The 21,853-nt window shown below is 42.3% G+C and overlaps 1 long non-coding RNA gene across 3 annotated transcripts in view; it reads right to left on the reverse strand.

The window, feature by feature from the left end:
* LOC308628665 overlaps positions 1-19,813 on the reverse strand; it is a 55,589-nt gene extending 35,776 nt beyond the window's left edge. For 2 of the 3 annotated variants that reach the window (XR_014017562.1, XR_014017563.1), the window contains exon 1: positions 19,657-19,813. This is a non-coding gene — a long non-coding RNA (uncharacterized lncRNA). Of the gene's footprint in view, positions 1-18,410; positions 18,508-19,656 lie in introns of all 3 variants that reach the window. The other variant, XR_014017564.1, reaches the window with a different exon arrangement.
* Positions 19,814-21,853: the final 2,040 nt, after the last annotated feature.

Genomic DNA, 21,853 nt, shown 5'->3' on the forward strand with positions numbered 1-21,853 from the left:
TTTCCCAATATACAGGTAAAATAAAATAATTACTTTAGAAAGGTGAAAACATTCCATGTATTTAAAAACAGTAAAACGATAAGCATATGATATGCATCTTAGATAAAGTGGTGTTTAATTTCAGAACAATTTGTCAATATTGTAACTAGTACTATTATCCCAATTTCTTAAAAATATTTCAATACTTTTTCTATTTGAAAAAATACTTTAATATTTTTTTCTTTGCTCTTTTGTGGTCTAATACATGGTAAGTATTTAGCTGCTAACATAACTTCAAAATATATGTTGTTTTTTACAGCCAAACAAAACTGAATCAAGAAGAAATAGATAACTTGAACAGACTGATCACTACAAGCAAAATAGAAACTGTAATTTACAAAAACTCCCTACCAACAAAAATCCAGGATCAGATGGTTTCACAGGCAAATTCTACCAAATATACAAAGCAAAACTTACACTGATTCTTCTCAAACTCTTCGAAAAGATTGAAGATTAAGGAATACATCCAATGACATTCTATGAAGCCACCATCACCCTGATATCAAAACCAGATGGGGGGGGACTTCCCTGGTGGCACAGTGGTTAAGAATCCATCTGCCAATGCAGGGGACATAGTTTCAAGCCCTGGTCCGGGAAGATCTCACATGCCGTGGAGCAACTAAGCCTGTGTGCCACAACTACTGAGCCTGTGCTCTACAGCCCACGAGCCATAACTACTGAGCCTAATAGCCACAACTACTGAAGCCCACGCACCTAGAGCCCATGCTCTGCAAAAAAGAAGCCAGTGCAGTGAACAGCCTGCACACCACAACAAAGAGTAACCCATACTCGCCACAACTAGAGAGAGCCCGTTCACAGCAACAAACACCCAATGCATCCAAAAATAAGTAAATAAAGAAATTTACTGAAAAATAAAAAAACACAGATGGGGACTTTTCTGGTGGTCCTGCAGTTAAGATTTTTCCTTCCAGTGCAGGGGGTGTGGGTTCAATGCCTAGTGGTGGAGCTAAGATCCCACATGCCTCACAAATAAGAAACCAAAACATAAAACAGAAGCAATACTGTAACAAATTCAATAAAGACTTAAAAAAAAAAAAACACAGAGAAAGACACTAGCAAAAAAGAAAATTGCAGGCCAATATCTCTGATAAATATGGATGCAAAAATTCTCAACTGAATATTAGAAAACCGAATCTGACAGCACATAAGAGGATCATACACCATGATCGAATTTGATTCACCCCCGTGTCACAAAGTTGTTTCAACATATGCAAATCAACCAACACGATACACTCCATCAACAAAGGAAAAACACAAAACAAATGATCATCTCAATAGATGCCGAAAAAGCATTTGAGAAACTTCAACATCCATTCATGATAAAAACGCTTACTAAAATGGGTATAAAGGAAACATCTCAACATAATAAAAGCTATTTATGACAAACCCACAGCCAATATAATATTCAATGCTCATGACAAAATATCAAAGAAGCACGGAAAAGTGATGGAGGAGATGGAGAAACTTCTCAGTGGGCAGGTGCAGGATCAACATCAGCGCTAAATCCTGCTCAGCTTATGGTGATTCAAGAGAAAGCTAAAAGCCTTTATGAAGACTTGAAGAAGAAACACGGGAAAGAATCAGAGGGCATATTTTTTAATGCCAGCCATGGCTGTTTTCATCGGTTCAAGGGTAGAGCCAACCTCAACAAGGTAAAAGTAAGTGGAGAGGCAGCAGGTGCAGATAGGGTAGCTGTCTAGGAACTTCCTGAAACACTTTGAGAAATTATTGATAATGGTGTGCATTTACCCAACCAGGTGTTTAATGTGGATGAGACACAACTGTACTGGAAGAGGATGCCAGACCGAAGTTACATCAGTAAGAAGGAAAAGTTGATGCCGGGCTGTAAAGCAGAAACAGATAGGCTAACTGTTGTTTGGTGGCAATTCTTCCAGTGATATGAAGCTGAAGCCTCTCTTAGTTCATCATTCAGAGAACCCAAGAACCCTTAAAAACATAGCCAATGACTCTCTTCCTATTGTGTGGAAGTGTAACCCCAAATCCTGGATTACACAGGCCACGTTCCAGGATTGGTTTTGCCAACACTTTATCCCAGATGTAGAGAAATATTGCTCGGAGAAGGACGTCCCAGAAAAACATTCTTTTGCTGCTTGACAATGCTCTGGGCCACCCCCCTTTCATGGATGACTTTTCCCAACGTCAAAGTAGTGCATCTGTCACCGAATACTGCATTGCTCATCCATCCTATGGACCAGAAAGTTATAGCGACTTTCAAGAAATATTATTTATGTCACACTTTTTGTCAGGCAGTAAAGGTAAGTGAGAAATCAGGAAGAACCTAGGGACAATTTTGGAAGGACCATAACATCTACAAGGCCATAAAAAACATTGACTTTGCATGGTGTGAGTGTATGTTGGTCACCATGAATGGGGTTTGGAAGAAACTTTGCCCACAGTTTGTTCATGATGTTTGTGGATTTGAGAAGGCAGATCAGAAGTCTGAAGAGGTCTTCAGCAACGTAGTGACCCTCAGCGAGAAGCTGGAGCTAGATCTGCAAGAGGACGATTTCACTGAACTCCTTGCTGTGCAACATGAGGAGCTTACTGATGGAATTGGAGGCGCAGAGAAAGGATGAAGAGGGACAGGAGGAAGAAGAAGTAACTGAAGAACTGAAGAGATTCACGACACAGAAAATGCCAAGGGCATCTTCTAAATTGGAGGAGGCACTGTTAGTTTCTGAGGCACAGGGCTCGAACCTACAATGGTACCCAAAGGTGGCAGCAGCCATTCAGAAGGCAAACCAGTGCTACCGTGTCATCATCTATGATGAGAAGAAACGAGCTACGACCCAGACATCAATGGGTCAGTTTTTCAAGAGGGTAGATAGAATTAAATCCAGCAAGGAACCAGAACCTGTGTCATCAATGTCAGGTATGAGTGAAATTGGAACTTGCCTTCTGTCTCCTACTGCTGATACTCCTTCACCTCTACCATCTCCCACCTCCTCCCCCTCCTCCAATCAGTAACTCTTCTCACCTGTTCCCTCGATGCCAGCCCCAGGATCCCAGCTGTTGTACTGTATTACTGTACTTTTCAAGTCACTGTACTGTAAGACTAAAAATGTCTTCTTTGTTTTTGTGTTTGTTTCTTATATACTGTTTGTGTGAAAAGTATTATAAACCTATTATGGTACAATACCATATAGCCGACTGTGTAACCTGGGTACATCGGCTAACTTTGTTGGACTTACAAACAAACTGGACTTACAAACGCACTCTTGGAACAGAACTTGTTCATACGTAGTGGACTTACAGTAAAAGCAAAAAAGAAACAGGAACTAATCAAACTTATAAGCTTTTGCACAGCAAAGGAAACCATAATCAAAATGAAAATACAACCTATGGGCTGGGAGAAAATATTAGCAAATGATGAGACTGACAACGGCTTAATTTACAAACTATACAAACAGCCCCTACAACTCAATAACAATATAACAAATAACTCAATGGAAAAATGGGTAGAAGACCTAAATAAACATTTCTCTAAAGAAGACATACAGATAGCCAATAGGCACATGAAAAGATGCTAATCATCACTAATTATTAGAGAAATGCAAATCCAAATTACAATGAGGTATCACTTCACACTGATCAGAATGGCCATCATTAAAAAAAATCTACAATTAACAAATGCTGGATGGGGTATGGAGAAAAGGGAACCCTTCAGCACTGTTGGTGGCCATGTAAGTTGGTGCAGCCACTATGGAAAACAGTATGGAGGTTCCGCAAAAAAACTATAAAGAGAGTTGCCATCTGATCTAGCAATCCCACTTCTGGACATATATCTAGACAAAATTATAATTCCAAAAAATATATAAAACCCTATGTTCATAGAAGCACTATTTATAATAGCCAAGACATGGAAACAACCTAAATGTTCATTAAAAAATGAATGTATAAAGAAAGTGTGGTATACATATACAATAGATATTACTCAGACATAAAAAGGAATGAAATAATGCCATTTGCAGCAACATGGATGGACATAGAGATAATGATACTGAGGTAAGTCATAAAGAGAAAGACAAATACCATATAATATCACTTACATGTGGAATCGAAAACAGGACACAAATGAACATGTCAGCAAAACAGAAACAAACACACAGATATAGAAAACAGAGTTGTGGTTGCCAAGGAGAGAGTGATGGAAAGATTGGGAGTTTTGGAATAGCAGAAGCAAACTATTCTACATAGGATGGACAAGCCACAAAGACCTACTGTACAGCAGAGGAAACTATATTCAGTATCCTCTGATAAACCATAATGGAAAAGAATATATATATATATATATATATATATATATATATATATATATATATATATATATATATATATATATGACTGAATCACTTTGCTGCACAGCAGAAATTAATACAATAATGTATAAAGGCTGCAGAAGGTGTGGAGAAAAGGGAACCCTCCTGCACTGTTGGTGGGAATGTAAACTGATACAGCCACTATGGAGAACAATATGGAGGTTCCTTAAAAGCTAAAAATAGGACTACCATATGACCCAGCAATCCCACTACTGAGCATATACCCGGAGAAAACCATAATTCAAAAAGCTACATGTATCACAATATTCACTGTAGCACTACTTACAAGAGCCAGGACATAGAACCAACCTAAATGTCCATCGACAGATGAATATAGAAAGAAGATATGGCCTATATATATAATGGAGTATTACTCAGCCATAAAAAGGAATAAAATTGAGTTATTTGTAGTGAGGTGGTTGGACCTAGAGTCTGTCATACAGAGTGAAGTACGTCAGAAAGAGAAAAACAAATACTGTATGTGAACACATATATATGGAATTCAGAAAAATGGTACTGACGAACCTAGCGACAGGGCAGGAATAAAGACACACATGTAGAGAACGGACTTCAGGACACAGGGCTGAAGGGGACACAGGGACGTAGTGAGAGAGTAGCACTGACATATATACACTACCAAATGTAAAAGAGCTAGTGGTAAGCTGCCACATAGCACAGGGATATCAGCTCGGTGCTTTATGTCCCCCACAGGGGTGGGATAGGGAGTCTGGGAGGGAGCCTCAAGACGGGGGGATATGGGGATATATGTATACATATAGGTGATTCACTTTGTTGTAAAGCAGAAACTAATACAGTGTTATAAAGCAATTATACTCTAATAAACATGTATTTTAAAATACCACAACGTTGTAAATCAACTACACTAGAAAATATTTCTTAAGTGAAAAAGATTTTTTGAATGTATGTTTTATTGTGTGTGTGTACCACAGGTTCAATATATATGAATTATGTCAAATTGATTACATTGTTTTTCAAAATAAAGAATTTTTGATATTCTACATCAGCTGCATAATATAAATGCAGAAAAACTATATTATTTTTTTCTAAAGTTCAGAAATACCCATTTTGCTCATTCGGTATACTATAAACCACTAACTGTTAAAAAGGGATTCATGACCTCTTTCTTCCAAAGAAATATTTCTGCACTCACACAAGTTTAATAGAATGTTCCACCATGAACTGGCTTCCTACCTTAGAGACACGAGATTTGCATCCTGAAATCTCTTTCTTGCAAAAATGTCCAATTAGCATCCTAGCATTACAGAAAAGAAATGCTTTTTGCCAGATCTCAAATTACATACAACTTTATCATGACATCACGTATGTTTTTTTTCCACACACACAGACTGCATTTTATTTTTACAAGAGAAAAATCAACTGACACCAAACATTGTAAATGGATGACCACAGCAAAAGCAACAATGATTGTAATTACCAAACATGAAACACACTCATACTATTGTCATAATATTGACATTCATTCCAGGAATCCTCCAAAGCTCCTTTATTTTGCAGTGAAAGACACCATGTTTTTTTTTGTTTTTTTTGTTTTTTTTTTGCAGTACGCGGGCCTATCAGTGTTGTGGGCTCTCCCATTGTGCAGGCTCAGCGGGCATGGCTCACGGGCCTAGCCGCTTCGTGGCATGTGGGATCTTCCCGGACCGGGGCACGAACCCGTGTCCCCTGCATTGGCAGGCGGACTCTCAACAACTGCACCACCAGGGAAGCCTGACATCATATATATTTAAATTATCAGCACTCACCTGAGATCTTCAAAAATCAACAAAAACATAATTTTGTGCTCTCTTTCATTTATTCTGGTTCTAAGTGGTCATTTCTAAACGAAAGTATTTAAGTATGTTAACGTCATCTTATAACATATTTCAAATGACTACCGTCTCTCCAAAGATGCAATATGAGGAACTCATAAGTAGGCTCTCCAAAGTTTTACTCTTTGAATCTGTATTACACTTCTGCTGAACTTCACACTGTTCATTATTCTCTGAGAATATTCTTTTTCTTGTATGCCCATCTCACATGCTCTTTCATTTCATGAAGTTTTTTCCTACAATTTTATGCCTAGTTTATTTCTGAGAAAATGCATTATTCCAGATTGATAATTATAGACACAAAAACTTCTATATAATTCCCTGAGAGTTTCAAAAACTCCTTCTTCTTTTTTTTTTAAATACCTAGATTCTGAAGTTCTCCACAAAGCATTACTAAAATTGCATTTACATAGTATCTACATATTAATCACACATTAATGCATTTACAATTGTATTATGCTTTATTGCTAATTTTGGAGCATAAACGTAGCTGTCTTATTTACCACCCTCTTGGAAATCACTTTAATATTTGCACTTAGGACTTGAAAGAGAATGGATAAATAAAAACCTGAAGAATATGCAAATACAATTTATATATTTCTCATAAAATTAGGTGATTATCTAACCTTTATCCAGAAAAAAGAAGAGCCCACATACTCTGCAGTCATGATACTCGAGAATGTGTGGTCTTCCAGCAGGAAAACATGCAGCAATCCACGTGGCAGAGTTTACCTGTGACCAGCTGGGGTTAGTGTCCTATGCATTCCTTACATGCAACATATCAGGAGTGGCCAAAGTGAATTTGTCAGTTGTGGCAATAAGTATAATGAAGAGTTGTAGCAGGTCATGCTCATATATGCAGCACAGGTACAATCAACATTTTGCTCAATTCTGGTAGATCTAAATCTGTATCTGTTACTTTGTCTTTAACGAGGAAATGTCAGAACTGACTTACTAAAAAAAAGTGTTTTGTTTGTTTGTTTGTTTTAATTACAGTCACGGTGAGTAAGACATAGCTCAGAACAACTAATGTGACTTAGTGATTCTCTCATCAGGAAATGCAGTTTCTACTTCCCTGTTTATTCTCCACATCTTGTAGTAAGTTAAGTTTCAGTGAAAGATGAATCTACAGGGTGAAAAGAAAAGAAAACTTACATGTGTTGATAAGATCATTCTGACAGGTTTTACCACGTATGTCAGTGTTTCTGGTGATGGACACAAGCTAGAGCTCCCTACTGTGACATTTTCACTGATGTCATTCCCCTTGATCCTCAATTTGAAAGTGGATAAAAATGTTTTCTATGTTTTCTTCTTTAAGAAATTAAATAAAGAATGCTGTCTAGACATGATCCTCTAATGACTTTCGGTCAGTGGTCATCAAGAGAAGAAAAGCACAGAATCTCATCCCCACAGAAGTGTGACATTCAGTCAGGTAAGAAAATTCTCCCCAAAATCAGAGCTTCATCTTTAACATTCAATCAAAGGCTTTCACAGGTGCTTCATACTCTGCACTCAGCCTTACCATATGGGATTGGCTCTGAGAATCTCACACCAGATGACTGACAAACATGTCATAGTACAGTGATCTGGGACCAGATCCTGCCTCTCTTAATGATCTCCCGCAGGGACATTGCAATATTCTAGGATATTTCCTGGAGCCCTCTACTCTATACAGGTACACTTCCAAGTAGAAACAGAAGCTTTGATTCTCACTGGGACCCCTGCTCTGTCCAACCAACCTCTCTAGAAATATGATGTTCTAATCTCTCCTGATTAGAACATTGCACGGTCTCTCCCTGTGCTAATTTAGTAAAGGTAAAAGAGAAACAAGAAAGAGCAAACTATGCAGGGAGCAATATATAAGATTCCTTTACTTAATGTATTTATCTGATATACACAAATATTGAGAAGTATAGATTCATTTCATAATGGTCAAGAAAAGAGGAGGAGGAACCTCCATGCCAACAGTATATATAAGTTGGAATCAATCCTGCATAAGCTCCAGCTAAAGCTTAGCTACGAGGTACTAACTCTTCTCATAAAGAAGCAATAGTTCTCCATCATTTGAAGCACACTGAGGACTCAGACAGCTGGACCCTGAGGGTGTAGTCTCCTCACTCGAATTCTGTACCTGCATCACAGAGCAATGAAATATTCCCAAAGAATTATTAAGGATGAGGTGGGGAGCCGAAATAAAAAAGATGAAACCACAGTCTGCCCTACCATCCATTCTGCTGGATATTACCACCATCTTGGCCCAGTATGACCTTCCCACTTTTCTCTGGGCCTCCCTACTTCCCACCTCCATCCTCTCATTATATCTTACCTACACTTGGAAACGACTCTAGTTTTTCCACTGATCTTCATCAACAAGCAATCCAAATAGCAACTGTGTATATAACTCCTTAGAAACCTCAGGTATGACTCATTTGAACGGATCCTGGGTCACACCTACCTCCTGATCTTGGAGAGTCTCCCAGAGAGTCCAGAGGCAACTACAGCACAGCCTCAGGGACATAGACACTGGCAGCAGCCACTTGGGGGAGCTCCTTCTACCTCGTGGCCACTGGTACCAGCAAGCATAATTTCAGAGTCCTCCCTCTATCTTTTTAGCCTCAGGGTCTAGCCCTACCCATTTCCACCAGACTATAGATACAAGTACTAGGATGCTGCAGGCCAAGCAACTAACTGAGCAGGGGCATAGCCCCATCCACCAGCAAACAGGCTGCTTTCAGACCCTCTCAATGCACAGCTGCCGCTGGACATGGGCCCAGCAACCAAAAGCCCCAGGACCAGCCTCCACACCTAAGTGGAGAGGCACCAGCCCCAGAGTCCTTGGCCCCTCTGACAAGTGAGCCTGCTCTGGCCTTGGAATCAGTCTCACCGTCGGCAGGTGATTACTGCACAGGGACTGGATGGAGCTTGGACCTACCCAACAGCAAATCTGCTCTAGCAGTGGGATCAGCCTCATACACCAACAGGCACACACCAGCTCCAGGAATACCACAGCCCAGCAGCCTGCGTGACCAGAACACTCACTTGCAGGCCACAAGCAGCCATGCACTCACTTGGGTCTCGACCCTGCCCATCAGAATGACAGCACAAGATTAGGGATACCCCAGACCCTGCAGATAGCTGTGTCAGGAACAGCGATCCAACACCAACTCTGAGACTCCTGGGCCCTGCAGCCAGAACTCAGGACCTGTGTCTTCCTCCCAGTAGCCAGCATCACCCCAGTGACTGGGCACTAGCCCTGACATCACCTGGACTGCAATTCTACCCATAAGTGAACCAGCACTAGATTTGGCGTCCCACAGAGTCGTGCAGCCAACTGCCTTATGATTTAGCCTCACCAAGCAGCACAGACAGCCTCCATACAAGGCAGAGTCTGTCAAACAAGCAGTCTGGGGGCAGCCAAGCCTACCAGACCACCCACAGCAGTCAGCCCACCACAATAGAAGAGCCCAAGTAGCCAACATAGGGGGTACACCTAGAACATATAGTTCTAGTGACCAGGGGACAGTGGGCTTCTGGGACACATAGGACCTCTCCTACAAAAGGCCACTTCTAGAAGGTCAGGAAATGTAACGAACCTACTACATACATAGCAATAAAAACAGCAAGTTAAGAAAAATGAGGTGACACTGAAACACGATCCAAATGAAGGAACAAGATAAGAACTCAGAAGAAGATCTAAGTGAAGTGGAGGTAGCCAATCTCCTCAAAAAATAGTTCAAGGTAATGACTATAAAGATGATCAAAGAACTCAGGAGAAGAATGGACGACCAGAGCAAGAAGGAAGAATTTTTTAAAAAAGAGTTAGAGCATTAAAGAACAACAAAACAGAGATGAGGAATACAATAACTGAAATGAAAAATACACTAAAAGGAAACTACTGTAGACTAAATGACAGAGGAATGAATCAGAAAACTGAAGGACAGAGTACTGGCAATCACTGAAGATGAACTGTAAAACAATAGATTAAAATGAAATGAAGAAAGTTGAACAGACATGTGAAACATCAAGTGTACTAATATTTGCATTATACTGGTCCCAGAAGCAAAAAGGAAAGAGAAAGCAGTGTAGAGCATACCTGAAGACATAAGAGCTGAAAACTTCCATAACCTGGGAAAGAAAACAGACATCCAAGTCCAGTAAAAACAGTAAGGCCAAAACAGGATCAACCCAAAGAGGACCACACCAAGGCTCATTGTAATTAAAATGGCAAAAAAATAAAGATAAAAAGACACTATTAAAAGGAGCAAAGGAAAAGCAACAAGTTACAAACATGGAACTTGCATTAAGTTATCAGCTGACTTTTCAGGATAACCTCTGCATGCCAGAAGGGAGTGGCATGGTATATTTAAAGTCATGAAAGGGAAAAGCCTATAACCAAAAATACTCTACCCAGCAAGGCTCTCCTTCAGATTTGATGGTGAGATCTAAAGTTTTACAGAGAAGCAAAACTAAAAGAGCACAGCATCGCCAAACCAGCTTTATGAGAAATCTTAAAGGGGCTTTTCTCAGTGAAAAAGAAAAGGCCATGACTGAAACATAAAAATTAGAAAAGGAAGCTTACTAACGGAAAAACCTCATTGGATAAGGCAAATATTCAACAAAGGCAGTAAATCAACCACGTACACAGCTAATAGGAAGGATGAAAGAAAACAGTAATAAAATCATCTATATTCACAATAAGAAGTTAAGGGACACACAAAACAAGTAGATGTAAAATATAAGGTCAAATTCAGTAACTGTGGGGGAGCAGAGTAACAATGCAGGGTTGTTAGTGTCCACGTGAAACTCAGAGCTCAGCAACTTAAATAATCACACACACACACACACACAACTGAAAGAAATCCAAACATCATATTAAAGATAGTCCTCACATCACAGATGAATAAAAGGGGAAAAAAGGAACAGTGAAGAAATTAAAGAGGGATTCTAAAAATACCCAAGAGAAATGAAAATGAACACACAGTGATCCAAAATCTATGGGACACAGCCAACGCAGTTCACAGCGGGAAGTTATAGTGATACAAGCTTATTCTTAGGAAACAAGAAAAATATCAAATAAACAACCTAACATTACACCTGAAGGAATTAGAAAAAGAAGAAAAAAACAAAACTCAAAGCTGTCAGAAAGAAAAAAATTAAGAAAACAATACCACATGCAATCACACTAAAAATAATAAGATACCTAAGAACAAACACACCTAAGCAGGTAAAAGACATGTACTCAGGAATGTATCAGCCATTGGTGAAAGAAGTTGAAGGCAACAGAAAAAGATGAGAAAATATAGCAGGTGCATGAACTGGAAGAATTAATACTGTTAAAATAACCATACTGCCAAAGACAATCTACAGATTTAATGCAATCCCTATCAGAATACCAAAGCATTTTCACAGAACTTGAAAAAGTAATTTTAAAATTTGTATAGAAACACAAAGACCCCAAATAGCCAAACAATCTTGAGAAAGAACAGAGCTGGAGGCATCAGGCACCTTTACTTCAGATTATACTGCAAAGCGACAGTAATCAAAGAGCATCGGACCGGAGCAAAAACAGACACAAAGATCACTGGAATAGAATAGAGATCCCAGAAATAAGCCCACACACGTATATTTAATTGATTTATGACAAAGCAGGCAATATGGAGAAAGAACTGTCTCTTCAATAAGTGGTACTAGGAAAACTGGTCAGCTACATGGAAAAGAATAAAATTAGAGTATTTTAGCACACCGTATATAAAATTAACGCAAAACTGAATAAAGACCTAAATGTAGGACCATAAAACCCCGAGAGGAAAATACAGAACATTCTTCAACATAAATGATAGCAACGGTTTTGCGTTCAGTCTACTAAGGCAAATGAAACAAAAGCAAAAATAAACAAATGGGACTTCACTAAACTTAAAAGATTTTGCACAGCAAAGGAAACCAAACACAAAACGAAAAGACAACCTGCTGAAGGAGAGACAATATTTGCACATGATAAGAGGTTAACACCAAAAAGATGACCAAGCAAGGGTTCATATCTAAACTACAGAAACAGCACATACAACTCAATATCAGAACTGCACCCAAAATATTTTTTTAAAAAATGAGAAGACTTAAATAGACATTTTTCCAAGGAAAAAATGCAGATAGACAGCCAGAATGCACACAGATGCTAAACATAGCTAATCGGCAATAAAATGCAAATCAAAACTATGAGATATATCACCTCAATCTTGTCAGAATGGCTGTCATCAAAAAGGTCACAAATAACAAAGGTTAGTGAGGATGTGGAGAAAGGGAAACTCTTGTAAACTCTTGATGTGAATGTGAAGTAGTGCAGCTACTGTGCAAAGAAGAATGGAGGTTCCACAAAAAACTAAAAATAGAACTACCATAATATCCAGCAATTTCCCTCTTGGGTATATCAGAAGAAAACAAAAACACTATTTAAAAAAAAAATAACTGCACACCAATGTTCATAACAGTGTTATTTGCCATAGCCAAGATATAGAGTCAAACTAAGTGTTCATCAATAGGTTAGGGGATAAAAAAATGATATTTATGATGACTTCAGCAAAAAATGAAATGTTGCTATTTGCAAGAACATGGATGGACTTGGAGGGTATTATGCTTAGTAAAATAAGCCACAGAGAAAACAAGCCTGGTAGGTTATCACTTACACGTGGCATCTAAAACATTGAATACAACAACAACAACAATGAAACAGACTCACAGATTAAAGAACAGACTAGTGGTTACCAGCAGGGAGAGTCAGGGTGGAGGAGCAAAATAGTGGTAGGAGATTCTGAGGAAGAATCCACTATGTATAAAATCAATAATCTACAGTGACGTTCTGTATAGCATGGGGAATAGAGCCACTCTTTTATAATAAGTATAAATGGAGAAGAACCTAAACATTTATGAATCACTATGTTGTACCTCTGAAACTAATATAATAATGTAAATTAACTATAGATCAATAAAATATAAAGTAAGAAACAATAAAGGAGAGACAGATTATTAGATAGAAATCAATTAAATAAACACAAGTTTTGGAAATCAAGGAATTAAAAAACAACATGTAAGACAACATTGGCCTTTAAAGTGTACGATCTATTCATTTAAAAGAAATCATTTAAGTGGTGAAAAATGGTACCCATTCTCACAATTTTGTATATCTAGGATAAATTATTATCTACAAAAATATGTTAGAAATATTCACTCAAAAAGAAAGAGAAAATTTGGATTAACCCATTTTAGTATACAAATTTAATATCAAAGTCTCTATGTAACATTGATGTGAATAACTTCTGTTAGCCACTTCTAGTTTCTTTGTGATGTAAAATCTTTTAAAGCATAAAAATCAGCCTTTCTACATCATTCCATTAGACATACATAGAAGTTAAAAGAAATGAGAAGACAGAAAAATCAACCAGGAAGGTGAATTTACTGAGAAACAGCCATTCGTTCTCCCTCCTCCTTTGCTTTTCCTCCTTTTCCAGGTCTCTTTCGGTTCCAATCAAGAGAAGTCTTGAGAATTCTGAGGATATTTCTTTGAGGGCTTCAAACCACCATACCTACGTCCTCTGCCACAATTACACACACGGGAACAAAAATAAACCTCTGCTATCTACTCGTGTAGGAGAGATTCACGCAAAGTAAACTCCTACATGGAGACCAACAGGTGGGTTTTCTACCTGTTCTTTATAATGTCCTTCCATTATAGTAAATCCCACACATTATGAGGCAGAAGGGGTTATGTGAGCTCTTCCTTGAAGTCAAAAACCTTGCATTCATTTCAAGTACCTGGTGATCATAGGGTACAGCCAGGGAAGGTGCCATCACCCTCGGTGGGGGGCGGTGAATGGGCTTCCGCAACCATGCACCTCCTGATGAACAGATTCTGAAGAAACAAAGGGCGGTCACACCGCAGCCAGCCTGTCAGACTGTCGGGCCACTGGGCAACCCCACCAGTCTGGAAGTGCCCCATAAGTTGCTCAAAGCAAAACTCTGCCCCCCCGTGAAGCCAGGCAATTTGGGCCAGAGAGTCAGAGGAGACCGGTAATCAACTCCTCCTCTCTGCTCACCTCCTTGGGGTTACAGCAACCCCATCTCCAAACCCAACTCTGATCCTGGAGTGCCAAGGTGGGAGCACAGGTGGGCTCTGCCGGTGCTTCAGCGCCTTCTGGGAAGCCCCCTAGTTTGAATATGATTTGAGTTTGATCCTGAGAAACCATCAGAACTTCCCACCAGAGATAAATGAGGAGATTCTGGCCTTTATTAGTGCACACGGTGAACCCGGTCGTCCTGGCTGTACTTGCCAACCCTCCTATTTTACGCACCTATGTTTATCCACCTTCCTCCCTATGAGTACCTTTGACTAACCCTGAGCTCAGACTCCTGACCTATTACAGTGACTTTTTCAGTCTTTCTTTAAAAATGTACAGGTAGGGCTTCTCTGGTGGCGCAGTGGTTGAGAGTCCGCCTGCAATGCAGGGGACACAGGTTCATGCCCCAGTACGGGAGGATCCCACATGCCGCGGAGTGGCTAGGCCTGTGAGCCATGGCCGCTGAGCCTGTGCGTCCGGAGCCTGTGCTCCACGACGAGAGAAGCCACAACAGTGAGTGGCCCGCGTACAGCAAAAAAAAAAAAAAAAAAAAAAAAAAAGGACAGGTAATAAAATGAATTTAACCTAGAAGCAGCAGCTCAGTAAGGGAAATAAAATCATCAGAAGTTACCTAATCACAGCCACAGCCATCCAGGGCCCTGTCTTATCTGCTGGGGCATAAGAATGGGACCTTCCTAAACTTGAAGGGCATCCAATCAGATAAGTTGATTACGCTCACCTCTGGCTCTTGGAGGGACTGCTAGGCAGTCTACCCAGTGTATACTGACTGCAAAACACGGTCATGGTTTTGAAACACCTATGCTCCAGGAAAGATTTTTGTGGTGCATGGGGAAGGTTTCTTTTTGACATCAAGCAAAAAATAAGTCACCAAGCCCTTTGAGCACAGGGCTTCTTAAGAGGGAAGTAGAAGGAAGGAATGGGCAGAAAACATGATCTCCTCGGAAGTGCAGGGCGTTTTTCCAAAAGAGTAGGATTTAGTCTCAGTTTAAGGAGAACATGTTTAAATAGCTGGGACAGCTCCAAACTGCAGTTTAGGGAACGAGTGCTCCAAAAGAACAGTGCTTTACAAGTCCTGGCCAGGCAGCAAGAGAATGAAGAGTTGGTTTTGCATAGTTTTGAACTCAGGAGTAAAGAAACCGAGGCATCTCTGACTAAAAGGGCCTGAGATCCTATGGCATCAGTGGGTCAGTCAGTTGCAGGGGGCAGGGGGTGTGGGGGGCGATATTTCTCTCTCAACGTCTCCCAGGGCAGCCACCCCTCCCAACCCCACCCCCCTACTCCCTTCACCCTTCCTCCCTCCACTGTTGGGTCCCCAGGGACAGCACTTCTTAAGCTGGAGCGCTCAAGCACCATCTCTGCAGTCTGGATTCTTCCTGGAGCCTGGCAAGTTCTGGGACAGGAAGCCAGGTCTGCAAGGCCACTGGGGTGCAGTCAGCCCTGGAGGTCTGGAGGGGAAATGGAGCCCTGAAGCCCACCCACGTCCTTGAAGCCGAGGGAGGAACACATCCTTCTAACAGTACTTCTCAGGGGTCAGCATGCTCCCCACCCGACGGTGATCCATACTCACTTGAGGCAACAAGGACTGCCTCTAACCGGCCTCCTCTATTGCGCCTTAAGGGTCCTCGCACATGTGTGAGAGCGCAGGCCCTGGATCTCTTTAGTCAGCCTAGGCCAGTGCTGCCGGGGTCCCTCCAGTCCCATCCCCCAGCCCCTCCCTCTAGGACTGTATCTAATAGAAGAAAGAGCACAGAGGAATTGGATGAATCAAGGGACCTGGGAGCCTGGGTATGAGTTTGAAGACCGAGAACCTAAGGCACAATTACATATCATTGGAGACTCTTGTGGGGTGTGTGGGGTGAGGTTAGGAGGCTGAGAGGCTGAGTTGACCTGGTGAGTCCAGCCCCAGGACACCACACAGCCCCGTCCCCCCTTCCCTGCCATCAGACAAAGGGTGCCGCAACTCCAGCCGGGACTCTGCACTTCCCCCTCCCTGATTCTCCTCCAGAAGAGCAGGTGGTCCCGCTCTGAGGGCAGCGGCAAGACAACGGACCAAGTTCCCCCGCACTAAGGCACTACTGGAAGCTCTTCCTGCACAGCAGTGCTGGCTTGGAGCAAACCCGAGAACCGCCAAAGTTGGTCTCGTCCTGCAGCGGAGGGATGCAGGGTTTAAGCCAGCTGCCATGGCTTTAAAGCAATCAGCTCCCCCTTTAAGTCAGGTGACCCGACTTTAAATCACTGTGTGCTCCTCAAGCCTGCAACTTCAAAAGTTGGGAACTTCACTTTGATCCCAGCACCTCACATAGCTGAATGCACACTAGTCACCCCCAAGCCTGGCTTAGAGGCAGGATATAAGGTAAGGGGATGGGCGTGCACTCATGGTGATGAGGGTGTACTTCATGTACCAGAAGGGTCTAGGCACTCTGGGGTACAGCTAGCAGTGCACGATACAGCAGCTCCCTGGCAAAGCTGGTGAGGCCCAGCGAGAGCAGACACACCCATGCGTGCAGAGGTTCCAGGACGGGAGCTGGGGCACAGCCAGCCAGGAGGGTGTGAAAGTGGAGGATCTGAGCCTTTTGTGAAAGGCAGACACAGAGGATGGATGAGAAACAAAGACCAGATGAAATATGGATTTGAAAAACACACCCTGCTCTTGAAATTGGGGTGGGGGGGCACCCCAGACTTGAGACTTCTTACTCCCCAGTACCTAGTGCTTTGGCCTTTGCCCAATTACTTATAAAATTTACTGATAATATCTAACCCATAGAATACTGCATTTGTAGTGCTATTGCATGTTAATGTTTCTATAGTGGAAAAATCTTTTCTACAAGAAACAGGTACACTATCTGAAATCAATTAAAACCCCTCTTTATAAAGTACTATATTGGACTTCCCTGGTGGCGCAGTGGTTAAGAATATGCCTGCCAACGCAGGGGACATGGGTTCGAGCCCTGGTCAGGGAAAATCTCACATGCTGCGGAGCAGCTATGCCCATGCGCCACAACTAGTGAACCTGCAGGCCACAACTACTGAAGCCCGTGTGCCTAGAGCCGGTGTTCCACAACAAGCGCAGCAAGAGAAGCCACTGCAATGAGAAGCCCGCGCACCACAACAAAGAGTAGCCCCCGCTCGCTGCAACCGGAGAAAGCCCGCGCACAGCAACGAAGACCCAACACAGCCAAAAATTAATTAATTAATTAATTAATTTTAAAAAGTACTATATCCTTCTGTACAACTTCTCTGGGAAGAACAGAGATGGCGTGGGAGAGTGAGAAAGACCAATATTTAGTGCACATCTCTCATGCAGGTGCTCTGCTGGCTCAGATACATTTATCCCCACTTTACAAAGGAGGAAATAAGCTCAGAGAGGTTTAGTAATTTTCCCAAAGCCAAACAGCTATTGAGTGGCAGAACCAAGATCTGAACCAAGTCTGTTACCTCCAAAGCCTAAGTCCTCATCACAACAAAACTCAATTAATATTTACATTTATCGAATTACATTGCAGCCTGGGGAGTTCTTGGCACAATCCTGAATAAGAGTGAGAAAGAAAGAAATAGCATTGTTCCTACAGTCAACCAAAATTTTTGGAGCAGCGGCTAGATGCCTGGTCCTTTTTGGGGTTCAGCAGTGATCACGACAGGAAAAGTCGTGCTTTCATGAACCATGTAGTGGGGAGGAGAGACGGGTGCAACTTGGGTGAGGGATTTCACCTTGCTGGGCCTCTGTTTTCTCATCTGGAAAATGGGATGGGTGTTCCTCATTTTCTGGGATTGTCCGGCTGGACATTCTCTGATTCCATAAGAAGTATTTGTTTTCCTGTTTCTTTAAAATTCATTCAAGCCATGAGCCGTGATGCATGTTGTTAGCTGCTCCCCAAATCACTCTTCCCCACCCTTTTCCTGTGATCAGGTCTTTCCCGAAACATGACTCACAATCAGTCAAGTCGCAGAACCTAAGGGGCACCCAGCAGAAAAATTCCAACCCTTGCTTCTCAGGAGCTCTGTGGTCTACCTGCCAGGTAAACTTAACTCACCTGGGACAAGGTAGCCATCCCTGGTTTCACATCAACATGATCTCAGGCACAAACCTCCTTTTTTTCCATTTGGTCTTTAAGTTACTTGTTGAAACAACTGTACGAATATGACAAAGGTATAAAATCAGGCATCTTCTGCCCCCAATGCCTACTAATACATGATGTTCTGCCACTTTAAGGATAAAGATAGAACATTTCAACATTCTGCTGCCCTCATTATTTGTCATTTTTGTTGATATTTCTATTGAATACATCTTTCAATATTTTAACAATGGAACATTTATTTAGGTTGCTCCAGACCCAGCCTTTAGTGGTAAGGGATTTGTTGTCATATTTCTATTATGTTTCCTTTAAAAACCATTATCCTATTTAAATGGATTAAGTCAATTCTATAGGCACTTATCTTATGATATTCATGAAGTTAATACATAGAGGGCAGTGGTACAAGTTGATCGCACTTGAGAACCTCTAGTAGCACAGTTAAGTGTAAATATTATCTATGTGTAAACCAAAGTACATGCCGAGTGAGATTCTCCTACCCTTTTCACTCTGTGCCCCTCAAGCCTTTGAGAAATGGAATATTTCTTGCCATCTCAGTAAACAAAGGATATCACAGTCACCAGCCTTTGCAGCCCTCCAGTGTGAGCCGCGAGCCCTGAGGATCTCAGGATATGCAAATACAGAATGCAGGCCCCAGAGCGCTGAGGTGCATATGAAAGGAAGGAATTCAGGGAGCCCAGCATCTGGCATCTCCGCAAACAAAGAAAAGCGCTGCATTCCTCACGTTGGGAGAGCCGGTTTTCCTTAGTTAACAATCACCTGCTGATGGTCCCCATTACCTGCGCCAGTGCCCTGCCCTGTCCCCTCCCCCCGGTCCTTTAGCTCAGGGAGGAAGGAGGGCAGAGGGACTCCGCTGAGTAAGGGGCCTGCGAGCCTCGGGAGGAGTTTTTAGCCGCTTTCCCCGCAGTCGGGGGGAGGCGCGCTGACGCTGCAGCCCGGCCCTGCGCCTCCCTTGCCCCGTTTCCCCTCAGGACACTCAGGCCGACACCCTCCCCACGCCCCCCAGGCCCCGCGAGCCAGGCCGAGGGCAGGGGCGAGAGGAGGGACCGAAGTTCCCGGGACCAGACGCTGGGGGCCGCCCTTTCTGCACAGCAGCGGCGGGTGGCAGCGAACCCCTGCCCCTCAGAAGCTGGTCTTGCCCTGCCGCCAGGGCACCGTACCAGGCGGAGGGTCGGCGCCCACTTACCCGGCCCGCCGTCCGCACGACTGTCGCGGCTTCGGCCTCCGGGGCCCCTCCAGAGCCGGCAGCGTCAGTGAGGCCGCCCTCGCCGCGGGCTCCGGGGCAGTTCCGTGAAGGCGGAGGGAAGAGACCCCGAGCCGGGAGCTCCAGCTCTGCGGAAACGCGGGCTTCGTTCTGGGCGCAGCGGGTGGGACCGCTTTGCCCCGAGGCCTTCTGGGAGGGACGGAGGCGCCGGGGGAGGGAGCCGCCAGAAGCGCAGGGCCCCGTCGGGGGTCCTGGAGGGGCGGCCCGGCCTGAGGGCCCCGCCCACTGTGACCGCAGCCCAGGCATTTTTCCTGGAGTCCTACACTACAAAGTTAGAAAGATACACGGTCTATAGTAAATATTCACAAATGATTGTTGCTGCTGTGCTTACTATCCTATTAAAGGTGTAAAATCCATAAAACACTTTAAGTTCAAAATTAAATATGAATTTTTACCTTTCTAATTATGTCTCTGCTATTCACAATTGTCGTTAATGAATCAGAGACTGTGGCATCACTAGTTAAAAATGAGCTTGTTAAAAAAATAGAACTCAGGCCCACCGGAACTACTGAATCACAATCTGAACTAGTACAGTCTCCCCAGTGTACTTGTGTACCCATGAATAGTTGAAAGGTACATTTCTACCTCGACACGTCTTTTCTGTCTGAGAAATACACACATTTTATCCAATTTGATATAAATAAAACACTCAAAAATGCATATGCCTGTGTTGAAACCATCATTTTATCATTTCTTTTCCAGATAAGTATAGTCTCTATACTGGTTTTGTGGATCACATGCCACACTCTTTTCTTGTAGTTAGAAATAAGATAGAGAAACTTACTTTGTAAAAAAAAAAATATATATATATATATATATATATATATATTAGTGGGTAATTGAAGACACTCTTCTAAATTAAAACCAGTTCTCTTAACTTGCTCTTTTCTTCTTGGGTCACATTATGAACTCTTCCCGTGGCCACACGGTATGTGTACTTTTAATTTCAGGGACTGCTGACATTCCAGGATATGGCCCTAGTTTTCTCTCAAGAGGACAGGCAATGCCTGGACCAAGATCAGTGGGAACTGTCCAGGTATGTGATGTTAGACAAGTATAGGAACCTGCTCTCCTCTGGTGAGGATACCTTCCTTCCAGAATTCCTTATCCAACCACAGGCTTTAGAGTCCTTCATTTGTAGAATGTCTCCTGGAATCTTCTGCTTCCTACAATAGGGTTCCAGATTGCAACGTTTCAGGAAAGATTGGGAGTTTGTGGGTATAATTTATCTTATTCTTTTAACATTGCAACCTCCCTCAGCCGCATAGCACAGGGAGAGCAGCTCGGTGCTTTGTGACCACCTAGAGGGGTGGGAGAGGGAGGGTGGGAGATGGAGGGTGGGAGGGAGGGAGATGGAGGGTGGGAGGGAGGGAGATGCAAGAGGGAAGAAATATGGGAACATATGCTTATGTATAACTGACTCACTTTGTTATAAAGCAGAAAATAACACATCATTGTAAAGGAATTATACTCCAATAAAGATGTTAAAAAAATAATAAATAAAATAAAATTTCAGCCTCCCTTTTAATATACTTTGTAACTGCTTGGGTTGTGTCTATATGAACAATGTACTATATGCTTCTGTTACAGTCCTTACAATATTTTATTGTCTTATTTTCTGTAACAATTCTCTATGGATTCTTTGGGCTTAAGGTATACTAAAAGGGAGAGACTGTGATTCTGGGACTTCCCTGGTGATGAAGTGGTTAAGAATTCGCCTGCCAATGCAGGGGACACGGGTTCAATCCCTGGTCTGGGAAGATCCCACTTGCCACAGAGCAACTAAGCCAGTGGGCTACAACTACTGAGCCTGTGTGCCACAACTACTGAAGCTGGTGCGCCTTGGGCCCGTGTGCCATTTATTTTTTGGAGAAGCAACCACCTCTGAGTGATCAAAATTTAGACCAACTAGTCAAAATGCTTTATCACCTGTTCTAAAACACTGATCAACAGAACAAGTTTTACTAGGGATAACAGTGTAATTGTATTCTGGAGTTCATAGCGGCAATATGGTTTATGACCTTGATGCTGGATCACGACATTTCAATGGTATAACTGCTCTTAATTGTTCAACGATTAAAGTCTCACGTGATCTGAGTTCAGACTGGAGTCATCCTGG

This window comes from Mesoplodon bidens (genome assembly GCF_964165515.1).
Source record: "Mesoplodon bidens genome assembly, chromosome: 15".
In the NCBI taxonomy this organism is placed as follows: domain Eukaryota; kingdom Metazoa; phylum Chordata; class Mammalia; order Artiodactyla; family Ziphiidae; genus Mesoplodon; species Mesoplodon bidens.